This window comes from Scyliorhinus torazame, chromosome 1 (assembly GCF_047496885.1).
Source record: "Scyliorhinus torazame isolate Kashiwa2021f chromosome 1, sScyTor2.1, whole genome shotgun sequence".
Classification (NCBI taxonomy): domain Eukaryota; kingdom Metazoa; phylum Chordata; class Chondrichthyes; order Carcharhiniformes; family Scyliorhinidae; genus Scyliorhinus; species Scyliorhinus torazame.
The window spans coordinates 101498886-101524729 of record NC_092707.1 but is presented as its reverse complement, the minus strand read 5'-3'; the positions used below and the strand labels follow the sequence as shown (position 1 = coordinate 101524729).

The window sequence follows — 25844 nt, the reverse complement described above, 5'->3', positions numbered from 1 at the left end:
CAATTATGATGCGATGAGGCAAGACTTAGGATACATCGGATGGAGAGGAAAACTGCAGGGGATGGGCACAATGGAAATGTGAAGCTTGTTCAAGGAACAGCTACTGCGTGTCCTTGATATGTATGTACCTGTCAGGCAGGGAGGAAGTGGTCGAGTGAGGGAACCATGGTTTACTAAAGCAGTCAAAACACTTGTCAAGAGGAAGGAGACGACTTATGTAAAGATGAGACATGAAGGTTCAGTTAGGGCGCTCGAGAGTTACAAGTTAGCTAGGAAGGACCTAAAGAGAGAGCTAAGAAGAGCCAGGAGGGGACATGAGAAGTCTTTGGCAGGTAGGATCAAGGATAACCCTAAAGCTTTCTATAGATATGTCAGGAATAAACAAATGACTAGGGTAAGAGTAGGGCCAGTCAAGGACAGTAGTGGGAAGTTGTGCTTGGAGTCCCAGGAGATAGGAGAGGTGCTAAATGAATATTTTTCGTCAGTATTCACACAGGAAAAAGACAATGTTGTCGAAGAGAATACTGAGATTCAGGCTACTAGACTAGAAGGGCTTGAGGTTCATAAGGAGGAGGTGCTGGCAATTCTGGAAAATGTGAAAATAGATAAGTCACCTGGGCCGGATGGGATTTATCCTAGGATTCTCTGGGAAGCTAGGGAGGAGATTGCTGAGCCTTTGGCCTTCATCTTTAAATCATCTTTGTCTACAGGAATAGTGCCAAGAAGACTGGAGGATAGCAAATGTTGTCCCCTTGTTCAAGAAGGGGAGTAGAGATAACCCCGGTAACTATAGACCAGTGAGCCTTACTTCTGTTGTGGGCAAAATCTTGGAAAGGTTTATAAGAGATGGGATGTATAATCATCTGGAAAGGAATAATTTGATTAGAGATCGTCAACACGGTTTTGTGAAGGGTAGGTCGTGCCTCACAAACCTTAGAGTTCTTTGAGTAGGTGACCAAACAGGTGGATGAGGGTAAAGCAGTTGATGTGGTGTATATGGATTTCAGTAAAGTGTTTGATAAGGTTCCCCATGGTAGGCTACTACAGAAAATACAGAGGCATGGGATTCAGGGTGATTTAGCAGTTTGGATCAGAAATTGGCTAGCTGGAAGACGACAAAGGGTGGTGGTTGATGGGAAATGTTCAGACTGGAGTCCAGTTACTAGTGGTGTACTACAAGGATCTGTTTTGGGGCCACTGCTGTTTGTCATTTTTATAAATGACCTGGAGGAGGGCGTAGAAGGATGGGTGAGTAAATTTGCAGATGACACTAAAGTTGGTGGAGCTGTGGACAGTGCGGAAGGATGTTACAAGTTACAGAGGGACATAGATAAGCTGCAGCGCTGGGCTGAGAGGTGGCAAATGGAGTTTAATGCAGAAAAGTGTGAGGTGATTCATTTTGGAAGGAATAACAGGAAGACAGAGTACTGGGCTAATGGTAAGATTCTTGGCAGTGTGGATGAGCAGAGAGATCTTGGTGTCCATGTACATAGATCCCTGAAAGTTGCCACCCAGGTTGAGAGGGTTGTTAAGAATGCGTACGGTGTGTTAGCTTTTATTGGTAGAGGGATTGAGTTTAGGAGCCATGAAGTCATGTTGCAGCTATACGACACTCTGGTACAGCCGCATTTGGAGTATTGCGTGCAATTCTGGTCGCCGCATTATAGGAAGGATGTGGAAGCATTGGAAAGGGTGCAGAGGAGATTTACCAGAATGTTGCCTGGTTTGGAGGGAAGATCTTATGAGGAATGGCTGAGGGACTTGAGGCTGTTTTCGTTAGAGAGAAGAAGGTTAAGAGGTGACTTAATTGAGGCATACAAGATGATTGGATAGGGTGGACAGTGAGAGCCTTTTTCCTCGGATGGTGATGTCTAGCACGAGGGGACATACCTTTAAATTGAGGGGAGATAGATATAAGACAGATGTCAGAGGTAGGTTCTTTACTCAGAGTAGTATGGGTGTGGAATGTCCTGCCTGCAACAGTAGTGGACTCGCCAACACCAAGGACATTCAAATGGTCATTGGATAGACATATGGACAATAAGGGAACAGTGTAGATGGGCTTTAGAGTGGTTTCACAGGTCGGCACAACATCGAGGGCCGAAGGACCTGCACTGCGCTGTAATGTTCTATGTTCTATGTACTGTGTCTTTCATCATCTAGTTCCTTGAGTGGTTCATTTTAAACACTGAAACTGCAAGAACACTGTGGGATTCACCTGCAGCCTTGGTGTCAGCCTGTAAGAACCAACACCATCAACAAATTAAAAATGGCATCACGTACATTTGTCACAACTTTAAGGTTTGAGGTAAAGACTCTTCATTTATCTGAAATGCAGGGACGTGGTGAGAGGGCGGGGAGTGGCAGCATGTGAATTGCTCCTTAAGAGAGCCAGAAGGGATACGATCGGCCAAGTTGCCTTCATTTGTCCTGTAGCAATCTTTTATTAAGACTTTATAGCTTATACGAAACATGGTTCTGAACAAGGCACACAACCCCTTGTAAGACAATCCCAATTCTGTTGTTCTATTTAGTGGTTACTGCAGTGATCTCTGTAGGTGCATGCACATAAGGGTTAATGGGTAAATAGTAGCACCACATGATCACTAGAGGGCTGGACCAACAGGGGTATAAAAAGCAGCCATACAGGGTCTCTCTCTCTCTCTCATGGGTGTACTGTGAACAGGGTAACATCAGAATCACATAGATAGTTAGAGGAGTTACATTTAGTTATTATTGTTAAATCTTGCTAACCAATTCCTAGTTTCCATGTTAAGGTAAAGAACTCATGCATTAATAGTTACAGTTACTCAATAAATCTTTGTTGTTACTGGACGAGTTCAAGTCTTCTTCAACAAGATTCAAAGGACCTCACCATCAACCAAGGATTGAGTAACACGTGTTATCGACCACGCAGGTAACACCACATGGTACCAAGGAGTGTTGGCCTTAACAACAAAAACAGAAACTAGCTAGATTAGGTTCGAAGGACAAGAAAAAGAAAAAAGAAACTCGGATGAGATATTTGGTCAAGGAAGGCATCGCCACACTCGGATCTCTCGGGCACAAACTGGTAAGATGGAATCACTTCCAGCTCCAGAACACCTCAAAACCTCTGGTAATCTCCAGTATAATTGGAAGATTTTCCTGCAACAATTTAATTTGTTTCTGGAAATTAAGGACATGACCGCTGCGCCAGATTTAAAAAAAAAATAGCATACCTCTGAACTGCGGCACGGAAACCGGCCATGGAGATATATATAACTCATTTACCTACGCCGAAGGGGAGGACAAGGATAAGTGGGACACAATTATGAAATAATTCGATACCCACTGCAAATCGGAGGTGAAGTTCACCAGGCGTATAGAAAGACCAAGAGAATCATTCAGCAGTTTTCTCACTGACTTAAAGCTGCGGGCCCAATCCTGTAATTATGAGACCCTCCGTGACTCCCTCATCAGAGACCAGATTGTCAGTGGCATCTCTGATGAGGGACTCAGAAAATCCTAGTTACTAGTACCATATGGTGTCTTATTGTTTCTATGTATTATTTTGCCTGTAAATAATTTAACAGTAAGCATCGGCCTAGTAACATTAACTCCGACTTTGAAAAGTGATGGAAGAACACACGTTTTCCAGAAAGTAATGTGCCACAATTTAGGCTCAACTGTGAAACTTGGAGCACGCAAACCTGAACACAGCAGTGAATAAAACATAAGTTCCAGTCTTACGAAATAATTGTCCAGTGCATACAAATACAAGGAAGTACAAAATGCCTGCCACAACACAAAATAGAGGAAATCTTCAACTGACTTATCTTTAAAACAGTATTGCAGACTGTAACTCTAGAGTCTAGACAATATGCTCATGTGAAAGCTATGAAGTGCAGGAAATTCTGACTCATATCTGTGGCCCACCACACTGTCCCACCTTCAGCCTTGAAAAGGTTTTTCAGTAACAGCTTTATCTTTGCTTCTGCATATCATTTACATGCTATTCCACCACTTGAGAAAGAGAGTAAAAGTCAGATCACAGCCTACATTGTTTATTTTTTTTCTCCAATTTGTTTTCCCCCAATTAAGGGGCAATTTAGCGTGGCCAATCCACCTACCCTGCACATCTTTTGGGTTGTGGGGGTGAGACCCACGCAGACACGGGGAGAATGAGCTAACTCCACACGGACAGTGACCCAGGGCCGGGATTGAACCTGGGACCTCGGCCCCATGAGGCAGCAGTGCTAACCACTGCACCACAATGTTGTCCCTCACAGCCCACATTGAAAGGATTGGGCCCACAATTTACATAGATGATTTGGAGTTGGAGAGCAAGGGCAATGTGTCCAAGTTTGCAGACGACACTAAGATGAGTGGTAAAGCAAAAAGTGCAGAGGATACTGGAAGTCTGCAGAGGGATTTGGATAGGCGAAGTGAATGGGCTAGGGTCTGGCAGATGGAATACAATGTTGACAAATGTGAGGTTATCCATTTTGGTAGGAATAACAGCAAAAGGAATTATTATTTAAATGATAAAATATTAAAACTTGCTGCTGTGCAGCAAGACCTGGGTGTGCTAGTGCACGAGTCGCAAAAAGTTGGTTTACAGGTGCAACAGGTGATTTAGAAGGCGAATGGAATTTTGTCCTTCATTGCTAGAGGGATGGAGTTTAAGACTAGGGAGGTCATGCTGCAATTGTATAAGGTGTTTGTGAGGCCACACCTGGAGTAGTGTGTTCAGTTTTGGTCTCCTTACTTGAGAAAGGATGTTCTGGCACTGGAGGGTGTGCAGAGGAGATTCACTAGGTTAATCCCAGAGCTCAAGGGGTTGCATTACGAGGAGAGGTTGAGTAGACTGGGACTGTACTCATTGGAAATTAGAAGGATGGGGGGGGGGGGGGGATCTTATAGAAACATATAAAATTATGAAGGGAATAGATAGGATAGATGCAGGCAGGTTGTTTCCACTGGCGGGTGAAAGCAGAACTAGGGGGCATAGCCTCAAAATAAGGGGAAGTAGATTTAGGACTGAGTTTAGGAGGAACTTCTTCACCGACAGGGTTGTGAATTTATGGAATTCCTTGCCCAGTGAAGCAGTAGAGGCTCTTTCATTAAATGTTTTTAAGATAAAGATAGAGAGTTTGTTGAAGAATAAAGGGGTTAAGGGTTATGGTGTTCGGGCCGGAAGGTGGAGCTGAGTCCACAAAAGATCAGCCATGATCTCATTGAATGGCAGAACAGGCTCGAGGGGCCAGGTGGCCTACTCCTGCTCCTAGTTCTTATGTTCTTATGATTTCCTTTTTCAACAGCTAATCAAAACTGAATGGTCATACTTGTACCCTGTGTGCAAATTAATTTGAAGCAGTCTACTTCATATAGACATCGGGATTCACAGCACCTGAAAGGCAAAGACAAAGTAGACAACAAGCGGCTAACCACAATTAAGGTGATAACACATTTTCTCAAAAAACATTTTGTATCAGAATGATATAACAGAAAGCAATATTTGGAACACATGTTCTGAAATCCCAAGAGCAACATTCAACAAACAACTCGAAAATGTCAGACGTTTCTGAAACCCTGCATCGAGTAATTCTGAACAAAAGGAAATAATAAACCAGCCAGCTATTTACACCATGATCATCAAAACAACTAAACGGCATCACGCTGATCAATCCCAAGGCTCGTTTGGAAGCTGCAGATTTCACAACTGTGCACAATTCTTTTTAAAGGCTTACACTAAAATTCTCTGCAGGCCACTGAGCAGGCTTTCTGCGGATATCAGCTTTCCAAAGGCTTGTGCAGAAGCACTAAATGTTACTTTTGTGCAGACCAACAACGCACGCTTTGGAGCAGGGTACTTAAAAATCAGCAATATCACAGGTCACAGCGTCAACATGTCATATGTGAAATGAGCATGATAAAACATACAGCAGTTTACAATCTTTGAAGTTTAACAAATCTGCTTGACGTTCCATTGACAATCAAACAAAAACATAACATGGTGGTGGGGAGAGGGCCATCATTTGTCACAGGTCACCTCACACAGCAGGTTGCCCCTGTTACGCTATCAGCTGGAGACACCAGTGAAAGGCAGAAAATATTATGAAAATATTCAACTTTGGGGAATGGGAAAGAGGGAGAAATACATACAAAAAGCACACAGCTAGTTGAAATTCTTTCATTTTCTCACTACTGAGAAATCGCCAATGTTTTATTTTCAGTCGATATCAATTCAACATTGACTGAAAATAAAACATCAATGTTGAATTAGAACAGAAACACTTATTTCATCAAACCAGTTTCAAAGAGCTTTAAACATTGACTGTCCAGTAACACCAGGATCACACTGCACAACTGACTCAGCTCTTTGAACCCTTCAGGTAGAACTGGTGCAAGTGGAAGCAGGCACTCAGTTGAAGATAGAGATCATTTCACAACCCCTGTGGCAACAGGGTCTGTCTCCAGACTGAACAGAATAAACAATCCCAACACCCAAGTACCTACATTGTCATCACATTCTTGCAGATCACAATGAAACAAAAATCAGATACACATTAATGATAGAGGCACCTTTTTGTTCCAGAGGACAAAATACACACGAGTGTACAAACACATTATGCCTGCGAAGAGACGCTATGCAGCTTAACACACTGATTTAAAACAAATATTGGACATGAAGTGGCTTTTGTTTCCAGTCAGAGCCTTTGCTGTACCAGCCTGGTAACTCATGCCAAATTCAATCTAATGTGGTGTATCAGTTGTGGGAAAAAATCTTCATAATAATCAATCATGCAGCACCATATTACATGACTTATGCTAATATATGACATCTGCCAATTTTGTGTTTATACAGAGCCTTACACACGCATGCTCTGACTTGCAACCTGTACAGACTCCTCTCTCATGGCCAAGTGGGATTGGTGGGGTGCGAAAGGCATGGCCTGTTGTAGTACCAAATCAACACAGGTGTACGCTTTGAGCTGAATTGTAAAAATACATTGGGGAAGCAATTATGGGAACCCCCTGGGTTTGGCAGGAGGTGGGGTGAGATCAGCTATGGTTTACGATCCAGTGACTCATGCTGAAAAGTGCATGGATGCCAGGAAACATCTTCAGCACTGATAAATCAGGATAAAGAAAATTGAATACTTTGAAAAAAACCTTTGAAATGTAACCAGTTACATTTTATATTTTTGCTCGTGCAGCTATCTCTCATTTAGCACGCCTAAGAAGAAATGGTGCGCTATACAAAAATAATTCTATCATAAAGTGACATGCAATAAGCGTGGGTTATCTTCCTGCACCAGACAGCATTAACTACTACCTACCTCCATGCTCACGACAACCACACCAGTTACCTCAAAAAAGTGACCTCAAAAAAATCCCCAAACTGGCCTTTATCATAGAATCATAGAATTTAGTGTGTAGAAGGAGGCTATTCAGCCCTTCGAGTCTGCACCGGCCCTTGGAAAGAGCACCCCATTTAAGCCCACACTTCCAACTTATCCCCGTAACCCAGTAATCCCAACCTAACCTTTTTAAACACTAAGGGCAATTTAGCATGGCCAATCCACCTAACCTGCACATCTTTGGACTGTGGGAGGAAACCGGAGCACTGGAGGAAACCCACGCAGACATGGGGAGAACGTGCAAACGCTGCACAGACAGTGACCCAAGCCGGGAATCGAACCTGAGACCCTGGAGCTGTGAAGCAACTGAGAATTACAAAGACTAATAACCTTGGGAGAAGAAATTCCTTATCTCCATTTTAAACAGGAGGCCCCTTATTTTGAATTATGCCCTCTGGTTCTAGATTTCCCCAAGGGTAGAGAAGCATCTCCTCAACACTGTCCTTGTCAGGCCCCCTCTGAATCTTCTGTTTCAATAAGATCACCTTTCATTCAATGCGCATAGGCCCAACCTTCCCTTGTAAGACAATCACTTCAACCGAATGAACCTTCTTCCAAAGTGTAGATCCTGTCTTAAGGAAGAATACCAAAACTGTAGGAGACCAAAACTGTATGCAGTAACTAAGTCCAGGCTCAAAATATCCTCTACCGTTGGAACAAGACTGACCCTGACCAGGTATATCCAAGAACACTGCGTGAGGCTAGAGAAGAAATTGTGGGAGCCCTGGCTGAGATATCTGCATCATCATTAGCCACGGTGAGGTACCAGAAGACTGGAGGGTAGCAAATGTTGTGCTCTTATTTAAGAAGCGCTGCAAAGAAAAACCTGGGAATTATAGACCGGTAAGCCTAACATCTGTGGTGGGTAAGTTACTAGGGAGGATTCTGAGGGATAAGATATATGGGCATTTGGAAAGACAGGGTTTGATCTGGAGTAATCAGCATGGCTTTGTGCATGGGCGATCATGCCATACAACTTTGTTAGAGTTCTTTGATGAAGTGACCAGGAAAGTTGATGAGGGCAGGGCAATAGACGTAGTCTATATGAACTTCAGTAAGGCCTTTGATAAAGTTCTGGAAGGTTAGATCACATGGAATCCAGGGAGAGCTGGCAAATTGGATGTACAATTGGCTTGATAGTCTGAAGCGGAGGGTAATGGTGGAAGGATGCTTGTCGGAATGGAGGCCTGTGACCAGTGGTGTGCCTCAGGGGTCAGTGCTGAGCCCATTGCTGTTTGTTATCTATATCAACGATTTGGATGAGAATGTACAAGGCATGATCAGTTAGTTTGCAGATGACACTAAAATAGGTGGTATTGTAGACACTGAGGAAGGTTATCAAAAATTGCAGCAGGATCTTGATCAGCTGGGGAAGTGGGCCGAGAAATGGCAAATGGAGTTCAATACAGATAAGTGTGAGGTGTTGCATTTTGGAAAGTCAAATCAAGGTAGGACTTTCATGGTGAATGGTAGGACCTTTGGGATTATCGTGGGTCAGAGGGACCTTGGAGTTCAGGTTCTCTAAAGGTGGAATCAGAGGTAGATAGGGCAGTGAAGAAGGCTTTTGGCACACTGACCTTTATCAGTCAGGGCATTGAGTATAGAAGTTGGGAAGTTATGTTGCAGATGTACAGGGCATTGGTGAGGCCACACCTGGAGTAGTGTGTTCAGTTTTGGTCGCCTTGCTATAGGAAAGATGTTATTAAACTGGAGAGAGTGCAGAAGAGATTTACAAGGATGTTGCTAGGACACAAGGGACTGAGTTATAGTGAGAGACTGGCCAGGCTAGGGCAATTTTCTTTGGAGCGGAGGAGACTGAGGCGTGATCTTATAGAGGTGTACAAGATCATGGGAGGCATGGATAGGGTGAATGCACTCAGTCTTTTTCCCAGGGTTGGGAAATCGAGAACTAGAGGACATAGGTATAAGTTAAGAGGGGAAAGAATTGGACTTCCGGTGGCGGCTATGAAGGTGTAAGTCGCACATTTGATGGCTCCCGCTCGGGTCGAACTTTTCCCCCGATTTTCTACCGGACTCGAATTGAAAAACTGAAGGCAGAGGCAATTGTGTACTGAATTCCCACATCGGTGCATGGAGAGGAGGATGAGAAGTGCTCGTAAAGGCAGAAACAGAAAGACAGAGAAGGCTTGGGCTGAAGCTGCAGCAGGAGACAGCATGGCGGGTGACCGGACCTCTGGCTTGTCGACCCAGCGGTCAACGGAGCAGCTGATGCAAGTTATTCAGGAAGGCTTCGCTAAGCAGAAATGGGACTGTTTGGACCCAATAAAAGAGTCAATTGAGTGGCTGGAGCTTAGATTCGATGCCCAAGATCGGGCAATCCAGAAGGTAGAGAAGGCGCTGGCTGAGCAGGAGGAACATCAAATTGCGGTGGAGTTGGAGGTGGGGATGCTGAGAGACCAGCAGAAGCTGCTCCTGGTGAAGGTGGAGGACCTAGAGAATAGGTCCCACCGGCAGAACCCGAGAATCGTTGGGCTCCCAGAGGTGTCCGAAGAAGTGGACACTGGGGCATACATCGCGGACATGTTTGAGAAGCTGCTGGAGGATGGGGCATTCTCCCGGCCCTTGGAGGTGGACAGAGCTCACAGCACTCGCGAGGAAGCCGCAAACGCGAGACCCCCGAGGGCAATGGTGGTGAGATTCCACATGTACTTGGATAAGGAGCGCATTCTACAGTGGGCCAAGCAGACACGGAGCTGTGAATGGGACAACAGTATCCTGCAGATCTACCAAGACCAGAGTGCGGAGGTGGCCAGGAGAAGAGCAGGCTTTAACCAGATCAGGTCGACCCTTTTTAAGAAAAAGGTGAAGTTCGGACTGTTGTATCCGGCCGTCTCTGGGTCACGTACGAGGAACAGCACTTTTATTTGGAGTCGCCTGAGGACGCGCTGGGCTTCGCGAAAAGGAAAGGACTGGTGGTGGACTGAGAACTTTTGAACTTCGCTGCAACGTTCATGTTTTTTTAATTTTAAAAAAGTTTCTCGTTTTTGTTTTGTGGAAGTTATCTGTAATGCCTTCTGTATTGATTTTGGACCAGTGGCAGAGCTGAGTGAGTTAAGGTTTACATTTGCACTGTTGGGGGTTGGAGGTGTGCTGGTTTAGATTTTGGATCTCTTACTTAATCTTTGTTAGCGGGTTTTTTTCTTCCTGTTTTTTCTGGCGGGCAATTGCGTTGGGATTGTTTGTCATTGGAATATGTATGTATGAGCGGGAGTGGGTGGGTGGGGAGGGAACAATAGGTGGGAGACTTTTCGGCGCCAGGGATGGGGCCAGCAAGCTAGCTGGGCGGGCTAGCTCACAGAAGCGTAGTGGGGGGTGTGCATATGTTAGGTTTATCAAAGGGGTTGAGTTATATTGTGTTGTTAGTAGGGGGGACGGGGGGAAATGTTCTGCTGACGAGGGAGGGACTTGTGCTGAGGGACAGAGAGGAGGTTGGGGGCGGAGGCTGCCTGGGGGGGGGGGGGGGGGGCGGTGGAGGCGCGGAGCACGGGCTGGAGGCTGGCCCAAAAAAGGGGGTGGCTGATCGGCGAAGGAAGGGGGGGGGGCAATGAGCCCCCGAACTAGGCTGATCACCTGGAATGTACGAGGGCTAAATGGGCCGGTCAAGAGGGCATGCGTGTTTGTGCATCTGATGGGACTGAAGGCGGACGTGGTAATGTTGCAGGAGACGCACCTTAGAGTAGCTGACTAGATTAGATTGAGGAAAGGCTGGGTCAGTCAGGTCTTTCACTCGTGACTAGATTCAAAGACTAGAGGGGTCGCGATCCTGATCAATAAGCGGGTGGTGTTTGAGGCGGGTAGAATAGTCTCGGATGTGGAAGGTCGGTACATTATGGTCAGTGGGAAACTGGAGGGGGTACAGGTGGTATTAGTAAATGTGTATTCGCCAAATTGGGATGATGTGGAGTTCATAAAGAGGATGCTGGGGAAGATACCGGACCTGGACTCACATAAGTTGGTCATGGGAGGGGACTTTAACACAGTTGTTGACCCTGGCTTAGACCGGTCAAGCTCAAAAACGGGCAGGGTGCCAACAATGGCAAAGGAACTAAAAGGGTTCATGGAGCAGATGGGGGGTTGGACCCATGGAGATTTGGGCAGCCGAGAGTGAAGGAGTTCTCCTTCTACTCACACGTGCATAAAGTGTACTCCTCGATTGAATTCTTTATTCTGAGCAAGGCTTTACTGACGGGTTGGTGGACACCGGGTACTCGGCGATCACATTCTCAGACCATGCTCCGCACTGGGTTGACCTGCAGGTCAGTAAAGACAGTAACCAGCGCCTGCACTGGAGGCTAGATTGTGGGACACTTAGCTGAAGAAGGGATATGCGAGCGGCTGAGGAAATGTATTCAGAACTACCTGCAGGTCAACGACACGGGGGAAATGTCAGCAGCGGTGGTCTGGGAAACACTGAAGGCGGTGGTCAGAGGGGAGCTAATCTCAATACGGGCCTATAGGGAGAAGGTGGACAGGGCAGAGACAGACCGACTGGTAAAGGAGATACTACAGATCGATAGGAGGTATGCGGAGACCATAGAGGCAGGGTTTTTAAGGGAACGGCGGAGGCTACAGGTGGAGTTCGGCTTGTTTTTTTAAATATATTTTATTCAGATTTTTTTGGCCAAACAAAACAATACAAAGGTTTTCCTTTTTATAACAGTAAAACAGTATAAATAACAGTGGCCTTTTTTAACAAATAAATAAATAATATATAAACTAAATAGCAACTGCCTTATCAAAAATAATAACTCTCCAAAGTAAAATCAAACAATCCAATATACATAGTACAAATATTTATACAAAAACACCCCTGTGGACCCACCCGCCACCCGCCACCCGCCACCCCCCCCCCCCCCCCCCCCCCCCGGGTTGCTGCTGTTACCTTCCCATTTTTTTTATCGTTCTGCGAGGTAGTCAATGAACGGTTGCCACCGCCTGGTGAACCCTTGAGCCGAACCCCTTAGTGCAAACTTTATCCGTTCTAGTTTTATAAACCCTGCCATGTCATTTATCCAGGTCTCCACGCCCGGGGGTTTGGCTTCCTTCCACATAAGCAATATCCTTCGCCGGGCTACTAGGGACGCAAAGGCCAAGACATCAGCCTCTTTCGCCTCCTGCACTCCAGGCTCTTCTGCAACCCCGAATATAGCCAACCCCCAGCTTGGCTCGACCCGGACCCCCACCACCTTCGAAAGCACCTTTGCCACCCCCACCCAGAACCCCTGTAGTGCCGGACATGACCAAAACATGTGTGTGTGATTTGCTGGGCTTCTCGAGCATCTCCCACACCTATCCTCTACCCCGAAAAATTTACTGAGCCGTGCTCCGGTCATATGCGCCCTGTGTAGAACCTTGAATTGTATCAGGCTTAGCCTGGCGCACGAGGACGACGTGTTTACCCTACGTAGGGCATCAGCCCACAGCCCCTCCTCAATCTCTTCCCCCAGCTCTTCTTCCCATTTCCCCTTCAACCCATCCACCATGATCTCCCCCTCATCCCTCATTTCCCTGTATATATCTGACACCCTACCATCCCCCACCCATGTCCCCGAGATCACTCTATCCTGGACCTCCTGCGTCAGGAGCTGCAGGAATTCCCTCACCTGTTGTCTCGCGAGAGCCCTCAGTTGCATGTACTGAAATGCATTCCCTTGAGGCAACCCATATTTTTCCATCAGCGCTCCCAGACTCGCAAACGTCCCGTTTACGAACAGATCTCTCAGTTGCACAACCCCAGCTCTTTGCCATGCTCCAAATCCCCCATCCATTCTCCCCGGGACAAACCTATGGTTATTTCTTATCGGGGACCGCACCGAGGCTCCCGTCCTTCCCCTATGTCGTCTCCACTGCCCCCAAATTTTTAGTGTTGCCACCACCACTGGACCTGTGGTGTATTTCTTCGGGTAGAACGGCAACGGTGCCGTCACCATTGCTTGTAGGCTGGTTCCCTTGCAGGACGCCATCTCCAATCTCTTCCACGCCGCTCCCTCCCCTTCTCCCATCCACTTACACACCATTGAGATATTGGCGGCCCAGTAGTATTCACTTAGGCTCGGTAGTGCCAGCCCCCCCTATCCCTGCTACGCTGAAAGAACCCCCTCCTCACTCTCGGGGTCTTCCCGGCCCACACAAAACTCAGGACACTTTTCTCAATTCTCTTGAAAAAGCCTTCGTGACCATCACCGGAAGGCACTGAAACACAAAGAGGAATCTCGGGAGGACTACCATTTTAACTGCCTGCACCCTACCCACCAGTGACAGGGGCACCATGTCCCATCTCTTAAAATCCTCCTCCATCTGTTCCACCAATCTTGTTAGATTAAGGGGTGTAAGGTTCCCCAACTCCTGGCTATCTGAATCCCTAAGTACCGGAAATCTCTTGTCACCTTCCTCAGCGGTAAGTCATCTATTCCCCTGCTCTGCTCCCCCGGATGCACCACAAACAGCTCACTCTTACCCATATTCAATTTGTACCCCGAAAATTCCCCAAACTCCCTGAGTGTCTGCATTATCTCAGGCATCCCCTCCACTGGGTCCGCAACATACAGCAATAAATCATCTGCATACAAGGATACCCGGTGTTCTCCTCCCCTGAGCACTCCCCTCCACTTCCTGGAGCCCCTCAGTGCTATGGCCAGGGGCTCAATCGCCAATGCAAACAGTAACGGAGACAGGGGACACCCCTGCCTCGTCCCTCTATGAAGACGGAAGTAATCAGACCTCTGTCTGTTCGTCACCACGCTCGCCACCGGGGCCATATACAGCAGCTGTACCCATCCGATATACCCTTCTCCAAAACCAAATCTCCTCAGCACCTCCCACAGATAACCCCACTCCACTCTGTCGAATGCTTTCTCGGCGTCCATCGCCACCACTATCTCCGCCTCCCCCTCTGGTGGGGGCATCATTATTCCTAGCAACCTTCATATGTTCGTGTTCAGCTGTCTCCCCTTAACGAACCCAGTTTGATCCTTGTGGACCACCCCGGGGACACAGTCCTCTATCCTCGTCGCCATCACCTTGGCCAAGAGCTTAGCATCTACATCTCTCACCCCACCTATCTCCCTCGCTGCTCCCCTCTTCCTCAATTGGTGGGCCAGTAGCCGACTCGCCTTCTCTCCATACTCATACTGTAAACCCTGTGCCCTCCTCCACTGTTCCTCCGCCTTACCTGTGTTCAGCAGGTCGAACTCCACATGTAGCCTTTGTCTTTCCCTGTACAGTCCCTCCTCCGGTGCCTCCGCATATTGCCTGTCCACCCTCAAAAGTTCTTTCAGCAATCGCTCCCTTTCTTTACCCTCTTGTTTCCCTTTATGTGCCCTTATGGATATCAGTTCCCCTCTAACCACCGCCTTCAACGCCTTCCAGACCACTCCCACCTGAACCTCTCCATTATCATTAAGCTCCAAGTACCTTTCGATGCACCCCCTCACCCTTAAACATACCCCCTCATCCGCCAATAAGCCCATATCCATTCTCCAGTGTGGGTGCTGTTCTTTTTCCTCTCCTACCTCCAGGTCTACCCAATGTGGAGCGTGGTCCGAAATAGCTATGGCCGTATATTCCGTCCCTGTCACCTTCGGAATCAGTGCCCTTCCCAAGACAAAAAAGTCTATCCGTGAGTATACTTTGTGGACATGGGAGAAAAATGAGAACTCCTTACTCCTAGGCCTACTAAATCTCCAGGGGTCTACCCCTCCCATCTGCTCCATGAAGTCCTTGAGCACCCTGGCCGCTGCCGGCCTCCTCCCGGTCCTGGACCTCGATCAGTCCTGTCCTGGATCAAGCACCGTATTGAAATCTCCCCCCATTACCAACTTTCCCGCCTCCAGGTCCGGGATACGTCCCAACATACGCCTCATAAAATTTGCATCATCCCAGTTCGGGGCATATACGTTCACCAGAACCACCGCCTCCCCTTGCAATCTGCCACTCACCATCACATATCTACCCCCACTATCCGCCACTATGGTCTTTGCCTCAAACAGTACCCGTTTCCCCACCAAGATAGCCACCCACCTGTTCTTCGCATCCAAACCCGAATGAAACACCTGCCCCACCCATCCTTTACGTAGTCTGACCTGGTCTATCAATTTCAGATGCGTCTCCTGCAACATAACCACATCTGCCTTTAATTTCTTTAGGTGTGCGAGTACCCATGCCCTTTTAATCAGCCCGTTCAGCCCTCTCACGTTCCACGTGATCAGCCGGGTTGGGGGGCTCTTTACCCCCCCCCCCCCTTGTCGACTAGTCATCCCCTTTTTTAACCCAGCTCCTCACCCGGTTCCTACGTACCCATGTATCCCCCCGACGGCGCCCTCCCACCTCGACCACCCCATCCCATAACAGCTCCCCTTCTCCTTAGCAGCAGCAACCCAGTTAACCCCCCCCCCCCCTCCGCTAGATCCCTTCCTAGCGTAATTGCACCCCCCATGTTGCTCCCAGAAGTCAGCGAACTCTGGCTGGCCTCGGCTTCCCCCTTGTCCTCGGCCCCCACTGTGCGAGGCCCCCTCCTTCCTGCGTCCCTGTTCCCGCCATAATTACCATAGCGCGGGAACAAAGCCCGCGTTTCCCACTCGGACCCGAATGACCGGCGCCCACAGTTCCTCATACTCTTTCCCCCCCCCCCCCCCCCATCATGGGGAAGAGAGAAAAGTTACAGGATCGCAAGATTAACAAACTGAAAAATCATTCCCCCCCCCCCCCTTTTTCCTCGCCCCACATAATCACCCCACCACTTTGTCCCAAAAGATCTTTCTCTCGCCAGACTATTCCAGCTTCTCATCCACAATGAATGTCCACGCCTCTTCTGCCGTCTCAAAGTAGTGGTGCTTCCCTTGGTGTGTGACCCACAATCTCACCGGTTGTAACATTCCAAACTGGATCTTCTTTTTGTGAAGCACCGCCTTAGCCTGATTAAAACTTGCCCTCCTTCTCGCCACCTCCGCACTCCAATCCTGGTATACGCGGATCACCGCGTTCTCCCACCTGCAGCTCCGAGTTTTCTTCGCCCATCTTAGGACCATCGCTCTGTCATCATAGCGGTGAAACCTCACCACCATGGCTCGAGGTATTTCTTCTGCCCTTGGTTTTCACGCCATAACTCGATAAGCTCCCTCCACCTCCAAAGGGCCCGTCGGAGCCTCCGATCCCATTAGCGAGTGAAGCATCGTGCTCACATATGTCTCGACGTCCGCCCCTTCTACGCCTTCGGGAAGACCTCAAACCCTTAAATTCTTCCTCCTCGAATTATTCTCCAGTACTTCCAGCCTTTCCACACACCTTTTGTGCTGCGCCTCATGCGTCTCTGTCTTCACCACCAGGCCCTGTATTTCATCTTCGTTTTCAGAAGCCTTTGCCTTCACGACCCGAAGCTCCTGCTCTTGAGTCTTCTGCTCCTCCTTTAGCCCTTCAATCACCTGTAATATCGGGGCCAACAACTCCTTCTTCAATTCCTTTTTCAGCTCTTCCACACAGCGCCGCAGGAACTCTTGTTGGTCTGGGCCCCATAACAAACGGCCACCTTCCGACGCCATCTTGCTTTGAGCTTGCCTTCCTTGCCGCTGCTCCAGAGGATCCTCCGCAATCCGGCTGCTATCTTCTCCTTTATCCATGCGTGTCCGGGGGGGATTCCCTTCTAGTTTACCGCACAGTGTTTTTGGCCGTTTAAATTGCCGTTGGGGCTCCTTTTAAGAGCCCAAAAGTCCGTTCCACTGGGAGCTGCCAAAACGTGCGACTTAGCTGGTCATCGCCGCACCCGGAAGTCCGGAGTTCGGCTTGTTAACCACAGGGAGGGTGGTGGAGCAGCTGAGAAAGGTGAGGGGGGGCGATCTATGAGCATGGAGAGAAGGCCAGCAGAATGTTTGCACAGCAGCTTAGAAAGAGGGAGGCAGCCACGGAGATAGGGAAAGTAAATGAGGGAGATGGGAACCTGGTTGGAGATTCAGCAGGGGTGAATAAGGCGTTTAGGGATTTTTACAGTAGGCTGTATGGGTTGGAAACCCCACAGGGTCGGAGGGGATGAGGCACTTCTTAGGGGGGGCTGAATTTCCCAAAGGTGGACGGGGAGCTGGTAGACGGGCTGGGGGCCCCGATCGGGTTGGAAGAGATAGTGGAGGGTCTGAAGGCCATGCAGTCGGGTAAAGCCCCGGGCCAGATGGGTACCCAGTGGAGTTCTATAAAAAGTTCTCTGGGATATTGGGACCGTTGTTGTTGAGGATGTTCAATGAGGCAAGGGAGAGAGGGGTGCTGCCCCCGACAATGTCACAGGCCACGTTTTTGCGGATCCTGAAGCAGGACAAGAACCCAGAGCTGTGTGGGTCCTACAGGCCGATATCCCTGTTGAACGTGGACGCCAAACTGCTGGCCAAACTTTTATCCTCCAGGATTGAGGATTGTGTACCGGGCATTATTGGGGAGGACCAGACGGGATTTGTTAAGGGTAGGCAGTTGGTGGCCAATATAAGGCTATTAAACGTGATCACGATGCCCCCGGAAGGTAGGGAGGTGGTGGTAGTGGTCGCAATTGACACAGAGAAGGCTTCTGATCGGGTAGAATGGGAATATCTGTGGGAAGTACTGGGACGGTTCGGATTTGGGTGGGGGCTTTATTGACTGGGTCAGGTTGCTGTATCAGGCTCCTGTGGCAAGCATACGGACGAATAGGACAACATCGGACTACTTTAGACTGCACGGGGGACGAGACAGGGATGCCCCCTCTCCCCACTGTTGTTCGCGCTAGCTATAGAGCCGCTTGCAATTGCTCTGGGAGCTTCAAGGGGCTGGAAGGGGCCAGTCCGGGGATGGAGTGGAGCATAGAGTCTCGCTTTATGCAGATGACCTGCTTCTGTATGTATCGGACCCAATAGAGGGGATGGAAGAAATCATGAGGATTCATGGGGGATTTGGCCGGTATTCGGGGTATAAGCTAAATATGGGGAAAAGTGAGATGTTTGCGGCCCAGGCGAGGGGACAGGGGGAACTGCCGTTTAGATTAGTAGGGGGAAGCTTTAGGTATCTAGGCATCCAAGTGGCGCGGGAATGGGACCAACTGCATAAATAAAATCTGGCCCGACTCGCAGACCAAATGAAGGCCGGTTTTCGGAGATGGGACGCGCTTCCGTTGTCATTGGCTGGGATGGTGCAGACGGTGAAGATGACGGTCCTCCCTAGATTCCGGTTTGTATTTCAGTGTCTCCCCATTTTTATTCCGCGGTCCATTTTTAAACGGGTCAACAAAGTAATCACTGGCTTTGTTTGGGCAGGCAAGACCCCGCGAGTAAGGAAGGTAATGATTGAGCGGAGTCGGAGGGAGGGCGGGCTGGCGCTGCCAAATTTTAGTAACTATTACTGGGCGGCGAATATAGCCATGATCAGGAAGTGAGTGGTGGGGGGAGAGTCGGCATGGGAGCGTATGGAGAGACTTCATGCATGGGCACCAGTCTGGGGGCATTCCTCTGCCGTTCCCATCGGCACGGTACTCCACCAGCCCCGTGGTGGTGGCGGCCCTGAGAGTCTGGGGGCAATGGAGGAGGCATGTGGGAGGAGAGGGAGCATCAGTCTGGTCCCAATCTGAAATAATCACCGGTTTGCCCCGGGAAATATGGATGGGGGGGTTCCGGATATGGCGCAGAACAGGGATTGAGAGGATGGGGGATATGTTTATAGAGGGGAGCTTTCCGATCATGAGGGCGCTGGAGGAGATTGGGTTGTCGAGAGGAAACAAATTCAGGTACCTGCAGGTGCGGGACTTCCTACATAGACAGGTGTCAACCTTCCCGCTCCTACCACCAAGGGGGATTCAGGACAGGGTAGTTTCCAGAGGGCGGGTCGGAGAAGGGAGCGTCTCTGACATTTACAAGGAACATATGGGGTCAGAGGAGACGCAGATCGAGGAACTGAAGCACAAGTGGGAGGAGGAGCTGGAAGGAGAGATAGAGGATGGTCTATGGGTGGACGCGTTGAGTAGAGTCAACGTGTCCACAACATGTGCTGGGCTCAGCCTGACACAATTCAAGGTCATTCATCGGGCTCACATAACAATGGCCCGGATGAGCAGATTCTTTCGGGTGGAAGAGAGATGTGCAAAATGTGCTGGAAGACCAGCGAACCATATCCACATGTTCTGGGCATGTCCGAAGCTTAGGGGATTTTGGCAGGTGTTTGCAGATGTCATGTCCACGGTGTTACAAACAAGGGTGGCACCGAGTCCAGAGGTGGCGATTTTCAGGGTGTCGGAAGACCCGGGAATCCAGGAGGAGAAAGAGGCAGACTTTCTGGTCTTTGCTTCCCTGGTAGCCTGGAGACAGATACTATTAGCTTGGAGGGACTCAAAGCCCCCGAAGTCGGAGACCTGGTTATTGGACATGGCTAGCTTTCTCTGTTTGGAGAAAATCAAGTTTGCCTTCAGAGGGTCAATGTTAGGGTTCGCCCGGAGGTGGCAACCATTCGTCGATTTCTTTGCAGAAAATTAATCGTCATCAGCAGAGGGGGGGGGGGAGGGGGGTTCAGTTTGGCTTGGAGTAGGGGGTTAATAAAGATGGGGCCTGTAAGGGAGGGAGACGGCTTTTGCACTGTGTGTATAGATTCATGTACATTGTTTATTTTGTTGTTGTAATACCAAAAATACCTCAATAAAATGTTTATTAAAAAAAATGAGGGAAAAGAATTAATGGCAACCTGAGGACCAAATTTTTATTTAAAAAATTTTTTAAAATTAAAAACACTGTGGTACGCAAGTGGAATGAGCTGCCAGAGGAAGTGGTTGACACAGGTACATTGACAACATTTAAAAGGCATTTGGACAGATACATGGATAGGAAATATTTAGAGGTATATTGGCCAATTGCAAGCAAATTGGGTTAGCTTAGATGGGGTTTTTGGTTGGCATGGACCAGTTTGGACCGAAGGGTCTGTCTCTGTGCCATAGATTCTATGGTTCTTTACTTTTATACTTTGCATGTCTCCCTCCCTGCCCCCTTACAATAAAAGCCAATATTGCAATTGGCTTCTTAATTACTTGATGTACCTGCATGCTAACTTATGTGATTCTAAGAGGTGGGATATACTGGACATAACATTGGCAGGGAGGATTCAAGTGATGAAAGTGAATATTCTGCCGAGGTTCTTGTTTATCTTTCAAGCTCTCCCGATCTTTATACCAAAAGCCTTTTTTCAGAAAGTGGACACTATCATTTCGGGCTTGTATGGGCGGGGAAGGTGTCGAGGGTGGGGAGGACGCTGCTACAGAGGCACAAGCAAGCATGGGCGGTTGGCTTTGCCAAACTTGCTTCATTATTATTGGGTGGCGAATGTAGACAAGGAGCAGCATTAGTGGGAAGGAGAAGGGGTAGAGTGGATTCGGATGGAGGAGGAATCTTGTAAGGGGTCTAGTTTGAGGGCTATGGTGATGACAGCATTGTCAATGGCTCCGAACAGGTATTCAGGGAGCCCGGTGGTGCAGTCCACGGTGAAGATATGGAATCAGTTGAGGAGGAATTTTAGGGTAGAAGGGATGTCGGTGCTAACGCCGCTGCGCGAGAATCATAGGTTTGAGCCGGGGGGGATGGATAGTGTATACAGGAGGTGGAGGGAAGTGGGGCTGGTCAAGGTGAGGGATTTGTATTTGGAGGAAGGGCTTGCCAGTTTGGAGGAGCTAAGGAAGAGGGTAGAACTGCCAAGGGAGAGCGAGTTCAGGTATCTGCAGGTTAGGGTCTTTGCGCGAAAGGTCTGGAGGGGGTCCCTAGATTGTTGGGATACACCCTGCTGGAGCACCTGCTTCCAGATGTGGAAGGGGAGGGAAGAATTGGGGATATATTCAAGTGGCTGGGGGAGCAGGTGGTGAAGATCAAGGAGAAATGGGAGCAGAGTTGGGAGGGGAGATTAATTGGAGAGTATGGAGTGAGGCACTGCGTAGGGTAAACGGAACCTCCTCTTGTGCAGGGTTGAGCCTGATACAGTTTAAGTTGGTGCACAGGGTGCACATGATTCGGGCGAGAATGAGTGGGTTCTTTCAGGGGGTAGCAGATGAGTGCGAGAGGTGTGGGCGAGGGCCAGCGAATCATGTGCACATGTTTTGGGGTTGTGAAAAATGGGAAGATTCTGGGCGGGAGTGTTCGCGGTCTTAGCTAGGATAGTGAAGGAGGAAGTGGATCCGAACCCTATGGTTGCGATATTTGGGGTTTCAGATAAGCCGGAGCTCATGGAGAGAAGAAAGGCCGATGCTGTGGCATTCACCTCTCTAATTGCACGGCGGCAAATTTTACTGGAGTGGCGGTCAGCATCGCCACCGAGGGTAGCGGCTTGCTTGGGTGACCTGCATGACTTCCTGCAGTTGGAGATGATAAAGTATGAGTTAAGGGACTCTACGGGGGGTTTGAGAAAAGGTGGGGGATGTTTGTGACCATGTTTGAGGAGCTGTTCGTCGCGGGGGGAGGTGAAAAGGAAAACAATCTGTAGTTGTATAGTTAATTGCTGGGGAAGTCTGTTTCTCGGGTGTTTATTTGCTGTAGCCTGTTTTGATACACGTTTGTAACAAAATACATTTTAAAAAACTTTTTGTTATTCATGTGTACAGGTCATCCAGATCGCTGTATCACAGTCTGCAGTCTCCCTTCCTATTTAAGTAATATTCGGCTTTCCCATTCTTCCTACCAAAGTGACAGTCTCACGTTTTCCCACATTAGGGCAGCACGGTAGTACACGTGGCTAGCACTGTGGCTTCACAGCGCCAGGGTGCCAGGTTCGATTCCCCGCTGGGTCACTGTCTGTGCGGAGTCTGCACGTTCTCCCCGTATCTGCGTGGGTTTCCTCCGGTTTCCTCCCACAGTCCGAAGACGTGCAGGTTAGATGGATTGGCCATGCTAAATTTCCCTTAGTGTCCAAAGAGGTTAGGAAGGGTTATTGGGTTATGGGGATAGGGTGGAAGTGAGGGCTTAAGTGGGTCGGTGCAGACTCGATGAGCCGAATGGCCTCCTTCTGCACTGTATGTTCCATGTATCTATGTATTATACTCCATCTGCCAAATCTCTTTACATCCACCTCACAACCTGCTTTCCTATCTTTGTATCAGCAGCAAATTTGACTACAATACAGTCGGTCCCTTCATCAAAGTTATCAATAAAGATTGCAAATAGTTGAGACCCCACCACTGTCTCCGGGCCTCAACTATTTGCAATCTTTATTGAAAATCACCCATTTAGTCCAACCCTATTTCCTGTTAGTTAGCTAATATTTTATCATGCTAATATGTCACTCTCAACACCATGACCTCCTTTTTCTTTTTATAAATTTGAGTACCCAATTCTTTTTTTCCAATTTAGCATGGCCAATCCATCTACCCTGCACATCTTTGGGTTTTGGGGATGAGACCTAGGCAGACACGGGGAGAACGTGCAAACTCCAGTGACCTGGGGCTGGGATCGAACCCAGATCCTCGGCGCCATGAGGCAGCAGTGCTAACCACTGCGCCACCATGCTGCACCATGACCTCCTATCTTGTGTCGTAACTTATCCTTTGGAAATCTAAAACACCACATCAACTGGTTCCCCTTTATCCACCCTGTTTGTTATATTCTCAAAGAACTCTAACAAATTTGTCAAATATGAATTCCCTTTCACAAAATCTGCTGTCCCAACCAGATTGTATTGATTTCCTAAATGCCCTGCAACTACCTCCTTAATAATGTGTTGTAGTATTTTCCCAGTGAAATGTTAGGCTGACCGGCCTACAGTTTTCAGACCAGAGGATGAAGGCCATTAGCTCCTTGTCTCCTAAACACTTGTCGGTGTTTAGTCCCATTAATTTTGGGGTTATTTTTTATCCAGTGATCAAGATTGTTAAAGCTCCTCCCATTTCCCTCTTGATTTTTAACTGTTCTTGGGGTAATCTTTGTGCTCTGTACTGTGAAAACAGATACATAATGTTTGTTCAAAGTCTCTGCCATTTCCTTCATTCCCATTATTAAACCCAAGTTCCACTCTAAGGGACTAATACTTCCTTTTGTTACTCTTTCATTTTCATATACTTCGTCATTTGGCAATTGAGTCTTTTTTTTTTTGCAGCAATGCTTTTATATATTTATAAGTGTTTTTACTGTCTGTTTTTACATTTCTTGGTACTTTTCTTTCATACTCCAATTTTCTGTGTTTTTTTAAAGTCATTCTTTGCTGGTTTCTAAAATGTTCCCAATCTTCTGGGCTACTACTAATCTTCACAGCATTGTACATCTTTTCTTTCAATTTTATGTCACCCTTAACCAAGTTGCATATGCCTCAGAGGGTTATGTAATATCTCCTTAAATGTCTGCCACTAGTTTACTGTCTCGCCTTTTCCCATTCCACTTCAGCCAACTGTCTTCATACTCTTGTAATTGTCTTTAAGTTTAAGACTCTAGTTTCAGACCCATTCTCCATAACATGATAAAATTTTACATTCAGTTGATCACTTTTACCTAGAAGATCATTAATTAATCCTGACAAGGTCCAAAAAAGCCTTTACCTTTCGTTGGTTTCAGAAGGTAATGTCCTAAGAAACTGTCCCAAATACACTATGAACTCATCCTTCAAGCTACCTTTGCTAATTTGATTAATTCAATCTATACAAAAAGATTGAAACATTCCACAATTATTGCAGTACCTTTCTTTCAAGTCTCTATTATTTATTCATTTATACTCCATCCCACAATGTGGCTACTGTCAGGGGTACTATAAAATACTCCTACCTGTGAATACTTCCCTTTGCTGTTTCCCACCTCACCTAAACGGATTCTACATCTTGATCTTCTGAATCAAGATAATTTCTTACTACTGTATTGATCGGATCCTTTATTAACAGTTACCTTATTCTTTCTTCCTTTCCTTCTGAAATGTCAAATGGGATATTTAGATCCCAGCTGTGGTTGCTTTGCGACCATGTTTCTAAAGTGTCTGCAGCTTCCCAGCTTCTCCCAGACTAAAAGTTCCGAGTAAACCATCAACATGGTTAGCGCTCTAAATTTGGGATACCTGTACAATATAAAACAAACAGCAGATAGGGAAAGGTTGTCCCTCTGGCAACTGGGTCAATAACTAGGCAAAAGATTTAGTGGGGAGAAGAATAATTTTCACTTACAGAAACACTAACCAATAAAGGTGGTAGAGCTGTCCTCTATAGAATTATTTTAAAATATAAATTTAGAATAACCAATTATGCTTTTCCCAATTTATGGGGAATTTAGCTTGGCCAATCTATCTACCCTTTGGTAACACATCTTTTGGGTTGGGGGGGGGTTGAGACCCACGCAGACATGGGGAGAATGTGCAACTTCACACAGACAGTAACCGGGATCAAACCCAGGTCCTCGTCGTCATTAGGCAGCAGTGCTAACCACAGCACCACCATGCCACCCGACGCTAAAGAATTTTAAAGGAGAGTTGGATGAAGAACATACAGGGTTACAACAAAAAGCAGGAGGCATGGGAATTCATGACTACCCTTTCAAACATCCAGCACAGACGTGACAGCCGAATGGCCTTCTTCATGCTACAAATTAAAATTCTGTAAAAAGAGCTATTAAATCCCAATTTGTCATTCGAGAACATTAAGTCAAGGACAAGAAAAATTCCTTGGCAATTGGTACGCTCACTCCCCTCCCCTTCCCATTGGAGCCCATTCCTCCAGACCCACTCTCCAAAACCACACTCTACCAGTAAGGGCGGCACAGTAGCACAGTGGTTAGCACTGTTGCTTCACAACACCAGGGTCTCCGGTTTGATTCTCAGCTAGGGTCACAGTCTGTGCGGAGTCTGCAAGTTCTCCCCGTGTCTGTGTGGGTTTCCTCCAGGTGCTCCGGTCTCCTCCCACATGTCCCAAAAGAAGTGCTCTTAGGTAATTTGGACATTTTGAATTCTCCCTCCGTGTACCCAAACAGGCGCTGGAGTGTGGAGACTAGGGGATTTTCACAGTAACTTCATTGCAGTGTTAATGTAAGCCTACTTGTGACAATAAAGGTTACTATTATTATAAGTACCCTCACTATCCTTATTTCCAGTACCCAGTCTCCGAACGCCCATTATTCTCCATGGAGGCCCTTTTCTCCAGTACATTCACTATTATCCCAGTACTGTCAATTCTCCACTGAAGGTCGTCCTGCACATACCCTTGAAGCCCTTATCTTTGATATCCCTCTATTCTCCCCATCCCGATTATCCCAGTACTCTCACTAGTTTTCCAGTTCCCTAACTCTCCCATCAAATCTCTTTGGTGAGCATTTCTAAATATACATTTATAATTTTACATTCCGTTTCTACCTCAGTCTTATTTTAATCATCAGTGTTTCTGATCCTGCCCTATCCAGAAGTAACTCATTTTTTCCTGTACCAATACAGTTTAATTAAGTTTAAACAGTTAACACTCACTTATTCCCATAATTTTAGGTA

General features: G+C 47.4%; 1 protein-coding gene across 7 annotated transcripts in view; it reads right to left on the bottom strand.

The window, feature by feature from the left end:
• The window catches only part of pisd (phosphatidylserine decarboxylase), a 209295-nt gene that overhangs the window by 126023 nt on the left and 57428 nt on the right, over nt 1-25844 (bottom strand). The window lies entirely within an intron of this gene.